A 23,034-nucleotide genomic window follows, 5' to 3' on the forward strand; every position below is an offset into this window, starting at 1 on the left:
AAACAAAACAATCGTCTAAATAAATATGGTAGGCAAAGACCATAACTGGGCTCATAAAAACAGATGCTGGGGACTAGGTAAATTAGCAGAGACCCTGTTTAATCTGCTCAAGGCATTTCATCTGTGACAATTAATCAAGCAGCTATTCTCAGTATAAAAGTCTGCTTGGTTTTGTAGCAATTACTCCAATCTAGGTAGCAAGAGCTATTCTTAAGAAAACAACCTTGGATAAACAGGCTTAAGCATCTAAGAACATCTCTTGAGCTATATGTTTGCTGTCAAACCAAACACTGCTCTCTTCTGAAGCAATGAGTAAACAGCAGCTATACAAGTGCAGTTGTTCTTAGAAGGGTTGGCCTTCTTAAGGAGAAAAAAAAAGACAGGGATGTAGAAAGCTGATCTAGCTTTCTTGACTTTAGAATAAAAAGCAAATGGGCTGCAAATCTCCTCCTGCCAATTCCCTAGTACTCAGACAGGTGGTCCAAAAGTAGTTGGAGCGGAAAAGCCGAGGCAAAAATGTTATGATGAAGTTTGGTGCACAGTAATCTTGGTGACTCCTCACTGACAGAGCTCCTCCTAGCAATCAGTGGGATTGCATGGGAGTAAATGAGAGCTTAATACACCCTGAAGGATATTTGTTAGCAACAAGGCTTGGATCAGGGTTGTATCTCTTTCCCTTTCCCTGCAGAGACAGTGTAACACCGATTATTAAGGATTACATTCTGCGTTCATGAGAGGGAGTACAAATCTGATCCACCCCACACAATCAGCTTACTCCTACCTCATATGTAGGAAAGATCTACTCTGGTTGGTGCATAAAAGAAGAGTGACTAGGAAAACGTGGAACATCACCAGGACAAGAAGGATTTCACTAGCTGGATGTGAGGAGTCCAAACTGTCTGCCACAACTCTTGTGAAATTAGGGCTCAAGCATGAGTTTACCAAGAAACTTTTAGTTTGAGTTGAAATAGTGTTGCCTGCTGCTTAAATTAATTAAATGACAACAACAGCTGCTGAGCTTCTTTAGGGAGACAGTCTGCGACTATGTTGTTCCACTGTGCCCTAGCACATACTATAGTATGGGGGTTTATTTTCTTAGGTTATACATATTTTTCAGACCACAGTGGAGCTGGTAAAGCTCATTATATACAGTCACAATATCACAGGCCATGCAGGGGAAACAGATAAAATATTTTTATTGTGCAAAACATGCATTAGCTTTGGCATCACTCTGGCTATGTAATAGCATTTTACATCAGTAAAATATTCTAGTCACGTTCAGTCTCTGCACAAAAAAAGAAAAAAAATGCAAAACCAAACACATAAACTACTACAAACAAGAGTAACATAAGCCTCAGTCTGCAAGAGAAACATAAGCCTCAGTCTGCATTAACAAGGGTTTTAAGCCGCTTGCTGCCACTAAGCCCTTCTATTGAATTTTAACTGTATTATGTAGGTTTTTTCTTCTTATTTGTAAGACATTAATGAATTCTGAGTGGAGATTTAGTAATTTACTATGTAGAATGATTTGTTCTAGGGACTGGCATTACAAGCAACAGCCTGAAGCACGACTTGCCTTTTTGCAGCAGGAAAAAGAACTTTTCTCCCTGGAACAATTTACGACCATATTGTTTCCTCTGAGTTAGCATTTAGTATACATTCTGTGAGTTTAACATAATCATATGAGGGAGTTTAATCACAATCGTATCAGAACAACCAGGGGATCAGGACTAGCCAGCATGGGTTTAGGAAAGGCAGGTCCTGCTTGACCAACCTGATCTCCCTCTATGGCTAGGTAACCTACTTTGTGGATGAAGGAAAGGCTGTTGAAGTCGTTCGTCTACCTGCACTTCAGTAAAGTCTTTAACACCATTTCCTACAGCACTGTCCTGGAGAAACTGGCTGCTTGTGGTTTGGGCAGGTGCACTGTTGGCTGGATAAAAAACTGGCTGGACCCAGAGAGTGGTGGTGAATGGATTTTAATCCAGCTGGTGGCCAGTCACTAGTAGAGTTCCCCAGGGCTCAGTGCTGGGGCTAGTCCTGGTTAATATCTTTATCGATGAGCTGGATGAGGGATCAAGCACTCCCTCAGTCAATCTGCAGATGACACCAAGCTGGGTGGCAGTGTTGATCTGCTGGAGACTCTGTAGAGGGATCTGGACAGGCTGGATCGACGTGTCAAGGCCAATTTTATGAGGTTCAACAAGGCAGTGTGACAGGTCCTACACTTCAGTCACAACAATCCCATGCAGCCCTACAGGCTTGGAGCAGACTGGCTGGAGAGCCGCCCAGAGGAAAAGGATCTGGGAGTGCTGGTCGACAGCAGCTGAACATGAGCCAGCAGTGTGCCCAGGTGGCCAAGAGGGCCAGTGGCATCCTGGCTTGTATCGGAAAGAGTGTGGCCAGCAGGACCAGGGCAGTGAGTGTCCCCTTGTACTCAGCACTGGTGAGACCACACTTTGAATGCTGCTTTTAGTTTTGGGTCCCTCAGCAAGGACACTGAGGTACTGGAAGGTGTCCAGAGAAGGGCAACAAAACTGGTGAAAGGCCTGGAGCACAAGGCTCATGAGTGGCTGAGGGAACCAGGGGTGTCTAGCCTGGAGAGGAAGAGGCTCAGGGGGGTAGTTATTGCTCTTTACAACTACCTGAAAGGAGGTTGTAGCGAGGTGGAGGTTGGTCTCTTCTCACAGGCTGGAAGCGATAGAATAAGAGGAAATGCCCCCAAGCTGCACCAGGGCAGGTTTATATTGGATATTAGGAAAAATTTCTTCACCAAAAGGCATTGGAACAGGCTGCCCAGGGAAGTGGTTGAGTCACCACCCCTGGAGATATTTAGAAGATGTGTAGATGTGGCACTTAAGAACATGATTTAGTGGATGATTTGGCAGTGCAGGTTTAACAGTGGGATTCAATGATCTTAAAGGCCTTTTCCAACCTAAATAATTCTATGATGCTACAATTGTATATTTAAATAGCTGATCAGCAGCATCCTTAGTGATCCCGCAATGAAGGGTGGTCTACTCTGAATTAGTTACCAGTTACATCTACCTCTTTCTTTTGATTTTTTAAAAGTATTTGTCCATGAGATCATTTAGGAAAACAACTCTTTATGACCTACTTGATTTTACAATATTTGAACTTACACTACATTTGTTTGCATTTTTAAAACCCTACTAGAATTATCAGGAGATTTCTGCTCATTAAATGCTTCCTTTAACAGTTTCTCCAGTTTTTAAATCTGACCCAGGAAGCTGAATTGTCCAGTGGAGAGAGGGAAGTCTAAAGACCATTTGAAAGCAGGAGCCAAGGAAAATGAAGTAAACATGACACAATTTTTTTACAGCATGATCCTTTTTTACATATCTATCCAAGCCTTTCCATGCATACATATCACCATGGAAGAGAGACTTTTTCCCCCCTGGGGTTTCCTTATGTCTGATTGACTAACATATTGACTTATGTATTAACTGGGCTGCAGCAATACATCTGAAAAATAAAAAAGCAGAGTAAAGATGATGGATATGCCAGGCAGGAAGGAATTATTTTCTATTCAGAATGATGCATCCTGTGTATGTTCACATACATGGCTTTTCAATAATCTCTTTAGACAGACTGCAGGGGATGGATAACGCCTTTTCCTGTGCAAGATTTTTCTTACTGCAGCTTAGATTTTATATAGCATTTTATGGCATGCTGTGTGGAAAAGAAAATTAGTTTCTATGGAGAGATTGGGAACTAAAGTTCAGTTCTTATGGAACCCTGCACCATAAACCACTTGAAGCCAACAGAACACATTGAATCACATTGGTTTTGTTAGAAAAAAGATAATTGTATTTTACGAAAACAGGTATGTACCTGCATACATAGAAATGCCTTGGAAGTGTCAGCTAGATAGGGAGAAAGCAATCAGGATAACACCTATGTGTTCGAAAGGCTGAGACAGAAATTTCTGCAGTAAGTTGCAAAAAGGAGATCTCTAACACCATCTCTCCACCCAACACGTGGTGGGTCTGATGGAAGAGAGCCATAGGAAGCTGTACAGTCTCCTTCCAGCTGGCAGCCATGCAGTGGCAGAGGCTTCGGAATATCACAAAGCACTGCCTTTCATAGTCTTATGAAAACCTGAGTTTAACACCTCAAAGACAGTGAGCATTGGAGTGTTTGTAAGTTAACTGATTTTCTGATTTATTGTCATGACAAAGCCTGACAGGAAGAGATTAAGTTGCAGTTTCTAAGAACAAAGCTAAGGTAGTTAACCAAACTTCACTCAAGACAAGTGTCCTGTAGTCTTCCATGGTCCTCGGCAAGGATCTCCTACACTCTACTAGCAAAAATGTTTTATTGATCAGAAATCCATTCCTTGCAGAAATATCTGAAAGACGCAAAAGTGTTTCTCATTCCTGCAAGCACTGACCAGTGTACAAAGCAGAGTGAGCAACCAAAGACTTATGCTGTGCTCCTCTCCTTGTGAGCATCTCCAGTGCAAAATAAGACTGCCTTGGTAGAGATTAGCTGTTTGTGGGAAGACAGAATTTGTGATATAGCTCACAATTTATCAGACAAAGAAATAACTTCCATAATTCTTCCTATTTGCCAAGTCCTCTCATTCATACCAGATGAGGATCTGGACATAATGTTTTTTTTAAAAACTTTTTTTATTCTTTAAATATGACACTGACATATCTATGTGAAGCTCTGTCTCTGCCCATTTATCATCTCTGCTCTTCTGATCCTAAATTTCAAGACTAATTAACATAAAAAAGGAAATCCTACCAAGTCATGGTAAAGATTCAAATTTACTCCGTGTTTCAGACTAAAGGGATATCAATCCTATGTGCAAGAAGGGCTACCAGTTTGTTTCTTTGGAATAAACAAGGTGCACTTCTATCTACAGAGATTGTATTCTATGCATCATTCAGAGTCTAAAGCAAGAAAGTTAATACAGTATAATACCTACCATAAAGATGATAATTTATTTATGCAGTGATGCACATGTGGAGTATCTGTCAATTTTCTGATAGGGCTTTATAGTGATGTAACAACCTGGGAATGTGCATGCTTCATTGCCCCAGAAATATGTACTGAGGCTGAGATGAAGAGTAATAGAATGAAGGATGAATCATATTATTATTATGGCAAATCATGCAATAACAGTGTACTTCATGCAAAAAGTTATGTACTTACATCCTCAGAAATTCTGAGGCAAGTAAAATCATGATCTTGCATTTGCTTCTACTCGGGGTGTGCCAGGTAGCACAAACAAAAAGCCTATGGAATTATTGGGGATTAGCGCAGTTTTCAAGGGCACTGAGCAAAGATTAAGACAGCAAGAATGTGAAAAGACCAGAAACATAGCAGCTCTTAGACATATTGGGTATGGACAAAACGGAGTAGAAGTGTGTGTGTGGGGGTGTATAATTCAGAGTAGTTCATGGAAAGAGGGACTGATCAAGGAGCTCTGATTGAGACAGATAGAAAGAATTAACTTGTTATAACAATGGGAAACAAAATGTAATTTCTCCTATGAATTTATTTCTTGAGTAATGTTTTTTTTTCGTGCCATAAATTCTCAAAAGTTTGTCACTGCAAGCAGCTACACCAGTGATTTTGGACCACATCACTCACACAGACCAAGTTTATAGGAGCTGTGTAACCTCCCATGGCTGAATTGGCACATCAGAGCTCTACAATTAAGCAAATCTTAACTAAATCTGAACACAGTTACTAGCATTCATTTAGACACCATTAGGGATAAAAAGACCCAATCTCGATTGCTTAATTTATTTTCTCATCAAATCTGTGTATTAACCATTTATTTTAAAAAGTATGATATGTGTCAATGAGCATAAAAAAATACAAAAATGAGGAAAAGCCTCCTTGCCCCTCCCACCATGACTGATGTTCTTGGTATCTTGGTTCTCAGTCATCTTTCTTTTCCAGTATGCTTTAGAGGATATATATATCCAGCTAGTTCCTCCTCAAAGTACTAAAAGCCCTTTACTTTGTGCATGTTTTCTGAGAAGTGACTGAATAGTGCTAGGTTTGCTATGCACATTCAATCAAAAAAACTATTAAAATCAAAATAAAAAAAATAAAAAAAAAACCAAAACCAAACAAACAAACAAACCAAACAAAAACAAACAAAAAACCCACAAAAACAACAACAAAAACAAACACAAAAACACAAAAAACAAACAAAAACAAACAAACAACAACAACAACAAAACACCAAAAAAGCAACAACAAAACCCCAGAGCTACTCTCTGACTTCCAGTGGCTAAGGTCTGAGAAAGCTGACCTTTCACAGGCTAAGGTCTGAGAAAGCTGACCTTTCACATTTTCAGGATTTTACCCTAAAGCCTGCAAAGGGCACAAATAGATCCAAGTTTGACAAGGCTTCAGATAACCTAACAAAAAGCAACCAAAAATGCATTAAAAAACGCATTCATTTCCATGAGATGTTTGTCAATGAGCCAGCACATAACATTGTATCCAGCACTAATTCTGTTTGAAAACATTCCTCAGTGCTTCCTGTGGGGAAAATTTTTCTTCCAGAAACTATTGTGGGTAGAGTCAGAAACTGTTTGCACAAAGAGTAACAACTAAGAAGAACAGAAGAAAAAGTTGAACTTCTTTGCAGAAAATGTCAAAATTTGGATTAGCACATGGAAACTCAAAGTCCCAATTTGCTCTTATCTACTCTAAAAGATATTAATTCTGCTCTGACTATAGATAATAGTGTTTCTCAGTTATTCTCCAAAATCTGACTTACAAGGAAATTTTAAGCAACTATAAAGCTAATAATTTACCACTGCAATTTCTGAGTGCCAGAAACCTCCAAGAAAGTGCAGAGGTCTCACAGCATAACATTATAAAAAGACTGCATTTGGTCACCATCACAATGTTGTCTTGTAAGCTGAAAAGAAAAAAGAAAAGCTATTTTAAGCTTTTTGCCTCACCATATGGCATATTTAGCTTAAAATACATCCTGTTCAAGAAACTTCTAGTCATTCTTTTCTCTTATTTGTTTTGTTGTTTGTTTGGAGTTTTTTTTTACCTAGAGTGCCAGCTTCTCTTTTTATGCCAATACACTTTTATTATAGTCAGATATTCAGATTGCTTTAATTACAACTATTGCTCCAACAAAATTGCTTTGGCCAAACTCTGCTCATGTTCCTTGGAAGCCATCTCAACAAAAATTACTCTGTCTGGGCCCCCAAACATCAAAGAAACTTAGTTTTGAAGACATACAAGCTTCCAGTAGTATGTCAAAGAGATTACAGAAATCGAGTGTAGCATAACAGAATCACTTGTGATACAGTTTCTCTGTAGAGCTCAGGATGATCCTTGGAGCAGTATTTATGATCATACACAGCAAGCTTTGAAGAGTGTATGCCATCTGCTGGAATCAAAAAGATGCCTTACAGAGGAAATCCTAAAAGGCAGCAATAATTTTCACCCAGTGTTAAGCATCTTCTTTGTCTCATGTGCCTTTGTAATTAGGGTTTGGAACCTTTTTTTCCTACTGTACCTTTAAACCAAATGAAAAACAGTAGTAAACACTCTGTGACCACAATCTTGTGAAAGAAGGAAAAAGTTTCCCGCTCACATAGACTAATAATTTATTCTAGTAGCTGTATGAAACGGAGTGGACATTCAGATAAACAGGTTGCACAGGTGATCTGCTTATATTTTTCCTTCCTTATCAACATATCAGAGATGTCTGTTAGGAAACTAGACCCGAAAACCAACAGTATTAAGGTGGGAGCTCATAAGTACAAAACAGTTTTCAAAAAGAAGGGTATGGACCTGAAGATGGATAATTGGGTTGCTTTCTACACATGTGATGCCCTCAGGGCATGTACCATGCCCTCAAAGTATCTGCCTCTCTCCCCCAGGTCTGCTTACACTCATTTTACAGATGCAAAAGAATTGGAAGAATTTCATGGATAGCAGGAGCAAGACTATTTTTGGCATTTCATAAGTCTCTATCCTAACAAGGCATTTTCTTAAACATTTTATTTTTCTGCTTATTTAGTTTTGTCCACTGGACTGCAGTACCACTTTTGGTAGTCTTGCCTGAACTACCACTGTTCAGCTGGTGGTGTCTTCCTAGAGAGGTGCTTCACTTCAACCCAGAGCAGCATGGTTACTATATAACTGTTGAAGACAAATCTTTCTATCCAAAAAGAAATTGATGTGAGCTGCAGCAGTTCATTTTCCGCATGATATAACTACTCTCACTGGATAAGGACACAGTAGCTTCTCTGAAAACTAGGATGGATTTTCTAACCTTGGATAAATTCAACCATGGAAACTTAACTTTTTTAAATTTACTAGTAATCTAAAAAGGTTAATTTTCCAAATTATTCCATGCTTCTCTCCCTAATGGTGTTTTAATATGAAGAGTGAAGCAGGTGAAACTAGAGAGCTCTTTTAACTCAGTATGAAATCTCTGACAGTGACCAGCTCTAGATATTCAGGACAGGACTGTAAGACAAGCATGTAGCACTATATTTCCCCAAAGTACTGCCCTGGTATTCATCAGTCTGTGGGTTATGGATTTCAAGTGTTATTCAGACATAAACTGTAAGAAACTTCCAATACAAAGTTAGAAAAAGGAAGTAGAAGGAGACACCATAAGCAATTTTCCCCATTCTTCCTTGTGAGACTTATAATACAGATTGCTTAAGGACAGACACCCAAGACGGCACCGGGAACCTCTACAGAATGTGCTATACAAGTAGAAAGCTTGCAGAGTTATAACTTGAATTATACTCAGTTACATTGCCAACCATAAATTGCAGAACAATCTTAATCCAAACCACATTTACTATGTCTATGTTTTCCATCATGAATTCCAAAGCATATTATGTAAACATAAGGTCCAGCAAAATGGTGATGTATGGCAGGGTGCTTCAGTCCAAGGAATAAAGTCTAAGCCAAATAATGAACTCCCATGAGATAAATTCTAAGGCTTATATTGAGTTTTTACTGACATTTCTACTAAAGTCACTTGAATGTTTACCTAGAGTTGGAGCTATGGAAAATCTCATTCACTTTTGAGGGAAATTATTTCCAAGAAATTAAAAAAACCCTTACCACTAACCTTCTAAGCAATGGATGTTTTCATGTGAGTTTGAAATGGGATAGTAAAACTGTGTGAAGCAGGACGACTCAGTTATTGACTGGCCTGTCCCTGGGCCAATGTTAGAGGAAAGGCACACAACTGGAGGCTCACTTTACAGCATGTCACACCCAAACACAATCTTCTGGTCTTTTAATCTAATGAACAGAGATCTCCTGGGACACAGCTGTGTGTTAACTCAGCAGCTCTTACACATGTCCTTAAAGTACATGTTTATCTGGTTGACTGAACTGGTCCCTAACCAATGAACCACAGGAAGACACAGCCCTAGGATTCACGAGGCTACTTCTTGTAAAAAAGTAGCTAATTTGCAATAGAGTTTTAAACTGAAAACAACCAATGCCTAAAGAATGATCAAATTATGAATAATGGCTGTATGTATCCAAACCAACAGAGTGAGGAAGCAGCCACAATAAACACACTAAAAATAAGATGGACGAGTAATGCTGTGGTTGTGTCCACGTCCTAGGGCATGATAATGCTCAGGTTAGGCTGAATTTGTAAACAAGCATAAATCAACAGAGTCATGTCCTGAAGTTATGATGCAAAGCTTTATAGTACCTTACAGCACATGTATGTGCTTTGGATTAGTGAAAAAATCGATATTAAAAATCCACAGAGTACATGACTTAGCTTTGCATCCCTGCAAACAATACAGTATGTGCTAGTTTAATTGCTTGTCTTCAGCTAAGTATTTAGCATACAGATTTAAGTGGGAAAATCTGAAACTTTGTTTTGCACAACCAATCTAATTGAAGAAGCATTCTCTTCAAATGCTCTTTAAAACTCTGTTGCCTTTTCCACATACCCTGCAGTAACAAGTCTGTTTAATCTCTGGTGCTTTTCTGCCAGATTAATTAACAGGTGACACCAATCAAAGCATACAGTTTGTACCACTGAAATATTTGAAAAGCTCTAGGAATGAAAAGTCTATGATTGTGCATTTGTGTGTCTTTCCTCAGGCATCGTGGAGTCACTAACTTGAACCTACCTCATATTTATGTTCAGTTCTCTTCTCCTCTCTCTCTGCCCAGCTCAAGTCTCATACACTAACCTTGCTACTTTCTAATGACTATAAGTTTTCATGGTTGTATTTACTGTAATACAAAAATGGGTCAGTCTTGCAATTCTTGAAATCCTTAACTCAATTTTTTCTGCTGTTAACGCTTCTTTAAGCTGTTGGGACAGCCCAAATATCTCGCCATTGCTCTGTAAGTGGCCAAAGGTCATTACCCCAGCAAATGTCTCCTGTGACCTTTCAGCCACTGCACCCTTCACTGGGCATCGGTCAGAGAATGTTTCAAAATACACAAGTGTCCTTGAGGACATTTACACAAGCACTGAGGCCATCCCCAAAAATGATAAGCAAGCTCCTTCACCTGATGGAAAGCAGCAGATTCATCAAAATCAAAATATTTTCCCCAGACAAAATACCGAAGTATTAATTGCTTGCAGAGGAGCCCTCAGCATTTTCTCTAACCAACTTCTCTCTTGGTCTTGTGTCCTTCATCTGTCCCCACTCCTCTCCTCCACAGCAGCAGCTGGCCATTCTCCACTCCTTGCTGTTCCCCCACCTGCAGAGAAGCTCCAGCTATGCCATGCTGCACTCACGGGCAGGCTTCCCAGAACTCAGGTAAATGTAATTTTCCAGAAGTGTATAAGAGTGACATTTGAGAAATTTTAAACCAGAACCAATGCATCACTCCTCTTACCATAATTATTACATTTATTATATTTCTTGACAGGTCTGCTTGAACTTTCAAGGTGCAAAGGTACAGTTTGTTTCAACTGCATGCAGTGAAATCTCCCTAGCAGCTGCAGTAAAGTCCCTTGGAAAAAATACTGTCTTCAGCCTTCCTGGCAGGGTATGAAGTCTTATTTCTAGCAGTTTTCAGAGGAGTTTTGCCTGGCCATCACGGCACCACTTACAAAGAGAAAGATCTCTTCTGCTTTTTTGCTACACAGTAGAACTCTACTGGAGATCAATGGGCATTCCTTTTGCTGGTAAAAAAATAATTTCTTCTGAAACAAGCATCTTATGTATTGATATATAGTGTCAGAAGGCAAACTGGGCTAAAGCAAAATCCAGTTTCCTAAGAACTTAATGAAGCTCAAATTTTGGCCCAGATTAATACAGATTTGGGGACACACTATTGTTTTCCTGTTCTGGGCTTTAATTGTCAGGTGACAATGAAATCATTTTATAATACAATTCACTTTATTTTAACTTTGTGTTTATTCCTATTCTGCCTCCTTCTTCATTATTCTAGTTTAAAATCTTCAGCAACTAAAGCTTGAAATACTTACTTAAAAAAACATCTTCTACTGATGCAGGAGGCTGTGGTTTTTTCTAGTAACCGGAACAGCACAAGGGCTTCATTTCAGAGGAGAGAAGACTGGTCTAAAATGACCTACGTAACCTGACATGTCCACTTTTAGAGTGATAGGAGCTAGAAATTATGATTTATGGTAGAAGTACACTCCTTACAGCTTTCTTCACACACCACCGCCCCTGACTGCCCACAGTGGTTCAAGAGCTGGCACAGACTTGCAGAAGGCAGCAGAGGGGGCAAAGCAGCACTGAATAGCACCTCACACCACCACCTTTACTGGTGCCATAAGTCCAAGTTACCTTACAGGCCTTCCCAGCACAAACCAGAGAGCTACTGAGAACGACAATTAATGTCCTCTGCATTTTTGCCTCCAGTTCTCAGTTTTGGTAGCTTGATCACTTCCATGGCAAAGACTAATGCAAAAAATTTTATACCCTTAACATTTTCCACTAATTTCAATACTTTCTTGCTTGCTAATTTATTAGGAGCACAAATAGTGACTCACAGGTGTTTTGCAAGGGGTTATTTATAACAGGATGCACAGGTGTTAGATGAGAAAATAAGTTCTTCATCTATACTTAAAAATAAACATGAAACATGAACAGCAAGAGTGAATACACATGGTATAGGCAAAAAAGTGTGAAAGTATACAACAACAGAGCAAAGCTACAAAATCCTAACCCTTAACTTGTTTTATTCATGTATGAAGTCCCACCTTTGAATGAAAATATAGGACCTGTGCATTTTGACTGTATATTTTTACCAAATAAAAATCTTCTCAGTTTTTCCTTCTTTTAGCTATTCATCTCTAGAAACATGGAACTTGACTATCCACTACACAAATAATGTAAAAGTCAAAGTCCACAGAATGCCAGAACCTGTTACACAGTTTCCTGTATTGTCTGTATGAAGAAGAAAAAACATTTTGATTGCTCTCCCTTCTCTTACACATCACTTGGGTTAAAAACAAGTTGGCTTATTACTGCATTTGCAGGAAGTGTGTTACAGCTTGCCTGGTATGATGAACTGCACACCTGCACTAGCAGCCAATCTACTTTTAAACTCATTAAATGGAAATTTGGTTTGCTTTGTTAACACAGTATTTTTATAGCATGGACACGTTTTTGTCAAACACATTAAATCCAGTATTGTTTTTACATTCAATTAGGGTTTATCTGCATGTAGCATAAAAGAAGGGGAGGGTTGGGAAAATTCAACAGAATGTTACCACAATTTTTAAGGGTAAAATAACACACTTGGTATCCATTACTGTATAAATTAGTCCTCTGCCACTCATTTCAATATCCTTGGAAACATCTACTTGTTTTGTATCTCTTCTTGTTTCCAGTTGTATATGAAAGAAGTGTTATTGTCATTACAATTGAATAAGATGGACACTGTCTAATTAAAAGATGTCCCTTACTTCATTCATGTGTGTGCCAATGATGACATTTCAACTCCCTTTGCTCTAACCTTGGAATATAAAAGGTTGGTCCTCCACACTTCCCAATGAGAAGTTTTTCTGCTTAAAAGAGAGTCCAAGAACAAAATAATTCACAGGTTTTCTACACAGTCACTAGACTAGAATGTTACAGTCTAGACTCACTTCTAGTAGAAATAATAGCTATTCATACTATTAATCTGTATAGTAATGCTGGAGATTTTTAATAAGCATCACCTAAAAGAAAGCTAACCTTCATGCTGAATCCTGAACTGTGTTTTTCCTCTTTATTAATTAGCTTTTCCAAGGTAAGCAAGGTCAGTACATCTCTTTTTTTGTCTCTCACTTGCCTGCCCCTTTAATCTCCTTATGTTTAATTTATTTTCTGAGCCGCTACCTCTCACTTACTGACAAATACATATTTATACCATTTTTTTAAGGCCTCAGCCCACTAAATGAATTATCTTGGGCTTTTTTCTCTCAATTGAGTGCCTATCTACTCCTAATTCAGGGCGTAGTCAAAGTTCAGGGCTTGAGAAAAATTCAGTGAAAGTTTGGAACATATTTCCATTTCGGTTACGCTAAGATGAAGGTCTCTGGCTACCTCAGGTCCACGTATATTTTCATCTCCATAAGGGACATCTCCATAATGTGATTCATTCTTCCCATCACAAGAGATAACATGACCTTTAGCCTAGCTTATTAAGAAGAATGGGAAACCATCTGGGTACCCAAATTACAACTACTACAGCAAGACAATACCATAACACATTGTGACAGTTTGATAATTCAGCCAGGGTAGTTCTGATCTGACTTTAGTTTGAAGTGATTGATTAAGAAAGCATGCCCCAAGATCTTTGTTTACAGATTCCTTCCCACACAGATTCTCCAGGCAGTTTAAATATCTGCTATAAAATCAGATTCCCAAAATTACCATGATTTTCTTAGACTCCCTACGACTCTCTACGACAAATAAATGAAACATCACAGAATACTGGACACCCTATGTTTTAGTTTGTGGCAACATTATTAATGCCATTTTATGCTTTTCTCTTTGAATAATAACCCCATCAGTTGTTCAACACAAATAAAGCAACATATATGTGCCCTTCAGGTGTTCTTTGAATAAAATATAAGAAAGAAAAATCCCAGGAGGTCTACCAAATGCAAACATGCAAAACCAAAACAAACATGTCATCACTGCTTGCCAGGATACATACTCATAACACCATTCCTCAGTGTATACCCTCAGAGAGAAGTTAAACTAGCAGTAATTTACAATTTCTACTCTTCAGGTTCCTGACTAGGGGTCACATGAATTATTACACAAGTGAAATGTGGATCCTCATACTAAAGAAAAAAAATTACAGCTGCTGATTTTGCTTATTCTTGCTAAAATATATATATATAAAATATATATTTATTATGAACAACCATATATATGATTGCACATAAAACATATGAAATTTTTTTCCCCTCAAAAGCCAAATCTATAAGGAAACAAAAATAATGTAATAGTGGAAAAGTTTTAGCAGCCTTAAGAATTACTGTCACTATTGGTCAGGATTAACTTTAGCAGGCCTAAACACAAAAATTGTTACGTAAAAAAAGATAATTTTAGAAGTTGTTAAACCAGATTAACTCAGGAAGAGACATAAAAATGAATGTTAATATCTCAAAAGTATACCAATAAGCATGTTGATCATCTGTAACAAAAAAATTGAAGAATTCAAATGATAAGTAATACAATAAACAATGTCACATGTCCACATCTTTGAACATTTTTTCCCCAGACAAATCTTTCATTGTGGATAAATATTAAAGTCATACGTGTTAGAAAAGACTCTTTAATGCAGTAATGCTTTGGGCCCTGAAGGTTCTCAGAAGAGTTTTTGAAATTTTGCATATGCAGAGTGAAGTGTCTAGGAATTTTTTCACAGAAGCATGAGCTAGAAAGCAGCATGTAATACTATATTTAAGTAGTATTTGACTGTGGACAGGAAAGTTGAAAATTCATTTGCAAGAAAATTAGACAACACAAAATTGCAATCTTATGTTCAAGCTTCCTCATCACTCTTATAATTTGTACTTGACCCTGACTTTTTGTAGGCAATTCCTTTCACACATATCCCTTACAGAGAGGTGAAGCAAAAGGATTGTGTTGAATGCAAACAGTCAGAGTTTAAAAAAACAGCATTCAATGTTTCTATTCATTGTGTGCTTTTGTCCACCTCTGTAGGTCCAGCAGCCCAACCTACAGGCTGTGTGTCTTTGGCTTTTTAAACATGAAATGCTTCTCTTACTTCCCTTCAATGTAGAATAGGAAAAAACTTCTAAAGAGGAATCTTGACAATGGAAACATTCACACTTCTCAACAGAGTGTGAAGAGTGCCATGAAAATGAACCACAGCATAAAGCTTACACTAGAATTTGGCTAGACTATCGACTGCCCTGATGTCTCACATTTGCCAGTTCCCTAGGATTTCAGCATGGCTCCAGCACAGTGGTTTGAAGCAAATGTGCATGTGAAGGAAAGAGAATTAATAACCAGACATTTCTTGTTTGTTGCCATTTTCAACAAGCAAATATGCATCCTTTTCACATCAGCCCGTGTGAGGTGCTATTGGGGCAGGAGAGCTTATTCTTAAAATCCATTGCTAGAAGAGAATGTAGGGCATTGCAGTGATGAGAAAAGTCTTACAGAAGCACTGCAAATGTATTGCCTTGGAGTCATACAAAGTCTGTTTTCCTCTGCAGCCAGTTTTCTTCCCTTTTGTCTCCTCTGGCATGGGCTGTGAGACACCCATTTTGCTACACAAGAAAACAGCAGCAGTAGCAGCAGCAGCAGCCCACCTGTACCTCCTCTTCCCTTTCCATTCACCTAGAAGCAGGCACAAAGGGGCTTTTAAAATTAACCTTTTACTGAGGCATGATCCTGAAACTACGCCTAATGACAAGTGAGACACATTCACCCTAGTAGTTTTAGAGTACGAGGTGGTGTTTCAGGCAGGAAAAGTGACAGGTCTAGCTAGCAAGGGTTTCAGCATTTGCATAGGTCTGAAGGAAGATGGGAGTCTGGTTTGGTCCTACACTGCCTGGAAGTCTCACAGTGCTCATGTATTTGATTCTTCCTGCTCCTCACTGGAGTTTTCCATGTTAATGTCTCTACAGTCTGAATTAACATTTTTATTTTAATGGCAACCAGTCATAAAAAGGTGGTGAATTATTTTTTTTGTTTTTAACAGCTGAATCTGCTGTGCCTCCGCCAAGCAACCTGTAACCAAAGTCAAGTATGACGTGCTGAATACAGACTTAAAATGAGGATTACTAATAAAGAAGTGAAAAACTAAGAAAGCAAACAACATAAACAATTTGAATGAATGCCACCTTTGTTCTTTGTAAACGCATGTGAATGTCCTAAGTCCAGTTTCATAACTTTGTGTTCTGACATAAAAGGAGTGTACACAAGGAAAAGAGAAAGAGGGAAATTTAACAGGAACTATTAACTTCTAAAGATAAGGACAGGACCTCATGAAGAAAGACACTTCCTCTTACTCGACTTTAATATACAAGGGAAAAAGCTCTCAAAAGCAAACTTGCTTTTTTGTGTGAAGGTATACTCAAACCTCAAATCTTTGAGGGGCACAAAGCATGCACTGTTGTGCAATTAAAAGTGCTGGAGTGAACAAAATGTTCTTATGATGGGAGTAGCGTTGATTTAGCTCCTGTTTTAATGTTTCAGGAGGTGCATCTATGACTGGCACTCAGGATAAAGGTTAGTAGACAGCAAACAACATGCACTCACTGTGGTCACTCTCTGTGCTTAGCTGCTGTTTTTTGCAGATTCTTCTCTTGATCGGTTACTGATGGAGAAATAGGTACAACCTTGATTCACACTTCAAAACAACAGAAAAAACAAACATGAGGAGAAAAACAACTCCTGTTTCACAATAATTTGCTAGAGTCCCTGAAACCTCTGAGTTGATGCAAACTATCTCAAATCTGAGTCTGCCCGGGTCCAGAGCTGGTGAGCTCTAGGACTGTCATACTTCGCTCTTACAGACTTCCGTGGGTTCATTCAAAGGATGAAGAGATGACAAAACAGCTGGTTTTTACAAGGATGCTTTTGCTCTGTGATATACTTTATACATGTCTGCTCACGCTCATCTCACAGTTTCACCTCTGATTCCAAAGGAACAGGAACCTTAGAAGATTTTCCTTGCACTCAACTATTACAGACAACTCAACAGGTGGAGACTCAAGTGCTTGGGCTGTGCTCTATGTGCAGCTTCCTAGTGCTGGATCCTGTACAAAAGAAATGGTATCATGATATTCTGGGCTTGTCTGAGATGGTAAGATTTCTGGTTACTTATTCTGATCCAAATGATCTTAAAGCTCATTCAAATATCACTGGATGCATCTCTCTTTAGCAGATGTCTCACAAGCCCTTTTCCACAGCCAGTAAAAGGCTATAGACAAGAAAAGTAACTTAATAGCACAATAATCAGAATTGATGATTATCAAGAAAACTGTTTGGGATTTGGGACAGTTGATATATTTTAAAATACTATAGGAGTATGCCATCCAGGGCTAGTATTATGGTCCTGCCCTCCAAGGCACATCATGGTGCTGCATGACCCAGACCATGGTTGATTTGCCTTCTGAACCAGCTGCATGACAATGATCATATTATCTTTTAATGAAAAATTTAAAGCTGTAGTTACACAAGGTGTCTTCTTTGCAAGCAGTAGCTTCTTCGAAGGAAACAGGAAGAGACTTGAATGAAGGCCTCCCATTATTCTGTTCCACTCAACTGAGATGACCAGGTGCAGAAGGCAGCACACCATGCATCTCCCACAGGTGTGACCAGAGCATGTTTCCCTTGGATACAGTTCTCCAGAACTGCACAAACACCTAGAACAGCAGGGCTCCAACATGAGGTGCTTGTTAAAGGTTAGACAAGTTGAGATAGAACCCAGATCTCCTCTGTTCTTCTAAGACTCCACGCTTTTGAACCTGAACCAAACCATAATAAAGTTAATGGGCGATACTCATGTTCTGTGCGATTTTTAGAGGAACTACGCAAAGCACAGGGCTGCCTGATAGGAGGATGTGGGCTCCTTGCTCTGAAAATAATGAGCTGCATGCTAGGAAAGAGATTTACCTGAGTAGGAAGAAGGAGCTATCCTGCTTTTGTAGATACAAATCTCATTCACTTATAGATGGTTTTATTCACAATCTCTTCTATTTCTGCTTTTGTAGATATAAATCTCATTCAGTCATTTCTGGGTTTATGCTCAATCTCTCCTCAGTTGTTCAGCAATGCAGCTGGCCACAGATTTGAGTTTATATCTTGTATGAAAAAAAACAAACAAAACAAAACAGATGCAAGCACATCTGGAGATCATGCCATTCTATCTGACAGTGATGGTGAGAAGACTGTGCAGAGCTCTGGTTATGCCTCACATTTTGTCACACTCAGCAATTGGGTTTTTTCTCAGTAAGCTACATAGGATGGCAACTGTAATATCTAACATTTGTAATGAAAACCACTGAAAGTTGAAGATACATGGAACAGAGAAGCCTCCACCTCATTTCTTGCACTTGTCTTAAATACTGTGTTACAATTGCATTTACTGTACATCTGTGCCCTAGCACCCTCTTGCACACAACAAAGAATAAGAATGTGTAAAAAAATTCAATTTCTTCATCCCCTTCCATGTTTTTGGCTTCAGTACATAAAGCTCTGTCCAAAAATTGTTAAGAGCAGCAATTTTGTTTCTGTCTACTACGGAAGTTATTCCCTACAATCTCACAGATACTAATCCATTCTTTCCCTCCCTCTGACACCTTTTCCAAAGACTTAGATTAGACTCCTCAGCTCAATTTTCTCTCAGTTATGAAGTTTTCAAGCAATAAGAAAAAGAATCATTCTGTATTGCTATACTGTACAGGGGAGCTTCAAGCCTTTTTTTTTTTTTCAGCAATCAGGGTCAGCAATGCCATCAAAGAATATTCCCATCTCCAAACTTTTGTTACTCAAGCTCGGAAATAATTTGCTATGCAAATTCCCTTTGGGGATACTGAAAATAGATGTGCAATGTCTTGGGGGAAAAAAGGTCTCATATAATACTGTCAAAAAAATAACTAATTATTTCCTTAAGCAGAATACCCTCTGACGTCTTGCAAATGTATAGCTTAACTCCAAATGAAGGAACAGATTTATTTTTAAAGCATGCAATATTAGGATGAACTGAAATGAACTCAGAAGAATAGTAACCTTGTTTCAGGGAGCACTCTTGTGAACAGAACAAGAGAAGGCCACATACACTGAAAAGATCCTATTTAGTTTTACGCATGCAATGTGCAGGTATTCAAAACATTTGCCTTTAGAAGTGTTTTTCATTGTAGCTTTTTGCTGATGTGTTCTTTCTTTCTAGACTTCCCAGTCTGGGTTTGAAAAACAAACAGGATTTCTGCATTTTTTAATTTATTTTTCATTTAAAAATACAAAGTTCATGAGAACCTGAAAAAACTTATTATTAAAAATATATATAGCCATCAGTTTGAAAGAGACACAAAAACAATCAGTCCAAGAAAAAGCTAAGTTTCATGTTCTGGACAGACATGCTTTAAAGGCACAACTACAATGGCTATAGGAAAAAAGCAGAGGCATTACACTGTTGATCATATCCTTTTTCCTTTAAGGTTAGTGGTAGCTTTGCCCATCAGCCTAACCTTTTTAAATCCAGCGAAAAGAAAAGAGAAGAGAAGAGAAGAGAAGAGAAGAGAAGAGAAGAGAAGAGAAGAGAAGAGAAGAGAAGAGAAGAGAAGAGAAGAGAAGAGAAGAGAAGAGAAGAGAAGAGAAGAGAAGAGAAGAGAAGAAAAGAAAAGAAAAGAAAAGAAAAGAAAAGAAAAGAAAAGAAAAGAAAAGAAAAGAAAAGAAAAGAAAAGAAAAGAAAAGAAAAGAAAAGAAAAGAAAAGAAAAGAAAAGAAAAGAAAAGACAAAAGCTCACAACTGATGAACCCTGTGAAAAACTGTCAACCATCCAGGAAGGGATTGTGCGGCAGACTTGACAGAAAGGCTGACCTCGGAGTAGAAACACACGTCAGAATTTTATGATACCTGGCAACTCTTTCAAAGGCCTAACTGAAGCCAGTTCATTGTAGGCATCACCAACTGCTTTACAGGAGGCAAGATAGCTGCTAATTGATAAAGATACACACTCCAGTTCTTTTATCAGTGTTTTCCTTCTACTATGAATTTAAATCAGGATATAAATGCTACTGGCAACTATTAGGACAATTTGGCACTTCTAAGGGAAAACTTATTGTGGAATAGGCCATCTCAACTTTATTGGCAATAGTGGAGATAAGGTAGTTAATGATGAATTGGTTCACTAGCATTTTTAAGAGTTATAACTCCTTTAGACTTGTCCTTGACTCTGTCTGTCATGGGTTCACTATTACTTTGGTGATTTGCCAAACTTCTCTGTACCTCCGTTCACCTGGCAGCACAGTAAATGAATGCAATGCTGCCCACAACAGCACTGTTAAGATGCTGAAATGTGTTTGAAGATCACTGTAGAAATACAGAAGTTTCACTGGTGTTTCATTTTAGCTTCAATAAGCAAATCTGATTGAAGTGGCACAGGAGAATCAGCTCCCTGGTAGAGGAGGCCAGCAGCACACACGCTGGGGAACAATGCCAGAGCCCCCTCAATACAGTGACTCAAACTGGTTAATGCCACACCGAATGCTGCGAGACTCACGGCAGAGCCTCGGGGCTTCTGCCACTTTCTTCCCATAGACAATCTCCTGAGCCTGCAAATGACACAAATAACTGCCTCAGAACTGCACAGATATGATCTCTGCAAATTAGGATCCAAATTCTTTTTATGCTATCCACCTTCTGCCTTGAGAGGGGGAACAAATATTAAAGATCTGTCTGGAAAATGCTAAGGCATCATATGCTGTTGAGAATTTCTGATGTTTTTTAAGAACAACTTCCCCTGTTTTTGACCTCCTTCTGTCTCAACCTACTCCCCTGGATTTGACATTCACATCAGTTCTAGGTAACATTCATTTCACAAAGTTAATATTAGGACTCACATTCCTAATATATCTAGGTGCTCTCTTCCAAAGCAGAGTCCTAGACACAACAGTGAGAACCTAGTGCAAAGCTTTAGGTACTTCTTAATAACTTTATTTCATAACAACCCATCCAGAGTTTCCTGGTTCAAGCTGCATTATCTCAGCCACTCCAATAAAAATCAGAAATGATTCCCAGGAACTATGTTGCAATGATAATAATACACAGGCATTTTTCAAAGAACAGACATCTAAATTTCACTCATGCAATAGCATTTAAAAACACTGTCCTTTGAAAAAGTATATGGATTATCTGACCCTCGGGTTTATAACACCAGCCTTAGAGAAGTACATTTTTGCTAAGTCTAATTCTCCTTAGGCTTGCATCAGAGACTCATATTCGAGTCAAATGAGAGCTGCAGTGAGAACATGGACAATCAGCTCATTGGATTCACTCTTGGGATTGCAACAATGCACATTAAATGAAAATGGAAGTACTCTTAGACTAGAGTTACTGTAGGCTTTATTCCTGCTTTTTAGTTTTTGTTATACCACTCAGCTTAAGTTAAGCTTAGTCACTTAACTAAAGTGACCAACAATGTAGAATTTAGTTGTTTGCTCAGTTAGATTACTTAGCTGCCAATGGATGATCACCTAAACATTTTCCTCTCATGCTGTACCACATACTTGACAAATCACTGTCCTTTTATTTTAGGATTCTAGGACAAATTTCATCAAAAAGAAGGGTGCTTTAATCCAGATGTATTAAATTCTTATTTTTTTCTAATTACACTTCCCAAATGGTGTCTTTACAGAGGGAAAACAAAGAGGCAACTAAGATAGCCTTGTAAACTAAATCCCACTTGTGGCTAAGCAGAAAAACAAGAATAAAATATTCTTAGAAAAGCAGCATATGCCACCTGAATTTGCAAAAGCTTATATTGAGTTAGACACTGTCACCCTCATTCACAATGAAAATCATCATATTTCAACTCAAGACTCTTCTCAAAATACAGCCAGTACTAAAAGGTCTAAAGGCAATTAAAGTAAGATCTTCTAGAAAGAAAACATCACTGGTCTTACTGTCCTAGTGACAAGACTCCCTCATGTGAGCATGCAGAACAGCTCATGACTATATCTAGTCCCTGTACCTACTAATGGATGAAAGCATGACAGTTTATTTTTAGTGAACTTTTTTTCCAAAGAGTTTTATTTTAAAGCCTGACTAATCTTTGCTGCACCACAGACTAGGCTGATCTCTTGATAAATCTTACCTTACATTGGTGGTGAGCAAGATGACACCAAGTGCTTTTCCAATTAATCCTCTTTCATATCTACCTTTAGAAGAGGGTAAGGAAGACACAGAAAAGAACCACATGACGTGCAACACTTCCCTGGGATCTTAGTGCAGCCTGCAAAATGTGCAGGAGCCACACACATTTAGTTGTCTTTTGTTTCTTATAATGATTTTTCAGCAGCTCTACAATGTATGATTGTGTTAGCTCTGTCTGCAATTATTCACTCCATTTCAAAGAGGGAGGAAAACATGCATCAGATTTGCTTGCTCAGATTTTCTTACTTTTATCTTAGCCTCTCTAAATAGGATGTTGGAAAAAAAACAGCTGAGGGAGAAGCAAGTTTCAATTTACAGAATGGTGCATTTTTTGAGACATATTATTGTTAAATTTCATTATATAATGAATCTGTGCCAAGGTCACCAAGTCTTTGAAATCTTTCTCCTGTAGTTTATGATTGGCAATTCCACAGCCTGAACCTGTGAAACAGAAAGGGCTGGAGAGACACACAGACAGACCTTTTTTGTGCTCACAGCCTTGTAGTAGCTAATTCTGAGTGCACCCTTCCCTTGCACTGGGAAACATCGTGGAATGATTATTGCAGTTGGCATAAAGGTAAGGGTCACTTGGCCATCATGCAGTAAAAATGAGGAGGGATTTTTCCAGTGTGAGAGAGGTCCCAGAGGCCGAAATACAGAGTCATGTGCACAGAACATGTATGTATGT

The 23,034-nt window shown here is 38.6% G+C and overlaps 1 protein-coding gene across 4 annotated transcripts in view; it reads right to left on the bottom strand.

Moving 5' to 3' along the window:
• The window catches only part of SLC1A2 (solute carrier family 1 member 2), an 89,684-nt gene that overhangs the window by 41,306 nt on the left and 25,344 nt on the right, over positions 1-23,034 (bottom strand). The window contains exons 1-2 of one of the 4 annotated variants that reach the window (XM_064657755.1): positions 18,087-18,276; positions 16,728-16,818 (exon numbers count right to left, since the gene is read on the bottom strand). The exons of 2 other annotated variants lie outside the window; for them this stretch is intronic. The gene's annotated coding sequence lies outside the window, so the exon portion shown is untranslated. Of the gene's footprint in view, positions 1-16,727; positions 16,819-18,086; positions 18,277-23,034 lie in introns of those variants that run through there. One more of the 4 variants, XM_064657756.1, reaches the window with a different exon arrangement.

This window comes from Pseudopipra pipra, chromosome 6 (genome assembly GCF_036250125.1).
Source record: "Pseudopipra pipra isolate bDixPip1 chromosome 6, bDixPip1.hap1, whole genome shotgun sequence".
Taxonomy (NCBI): domain Eukaryota; kingdom Metazoa; phylum Chordata; class Aves; order Passeriformes; family Pipridae; genus Pseudopipra; species Pseudopipra pipra.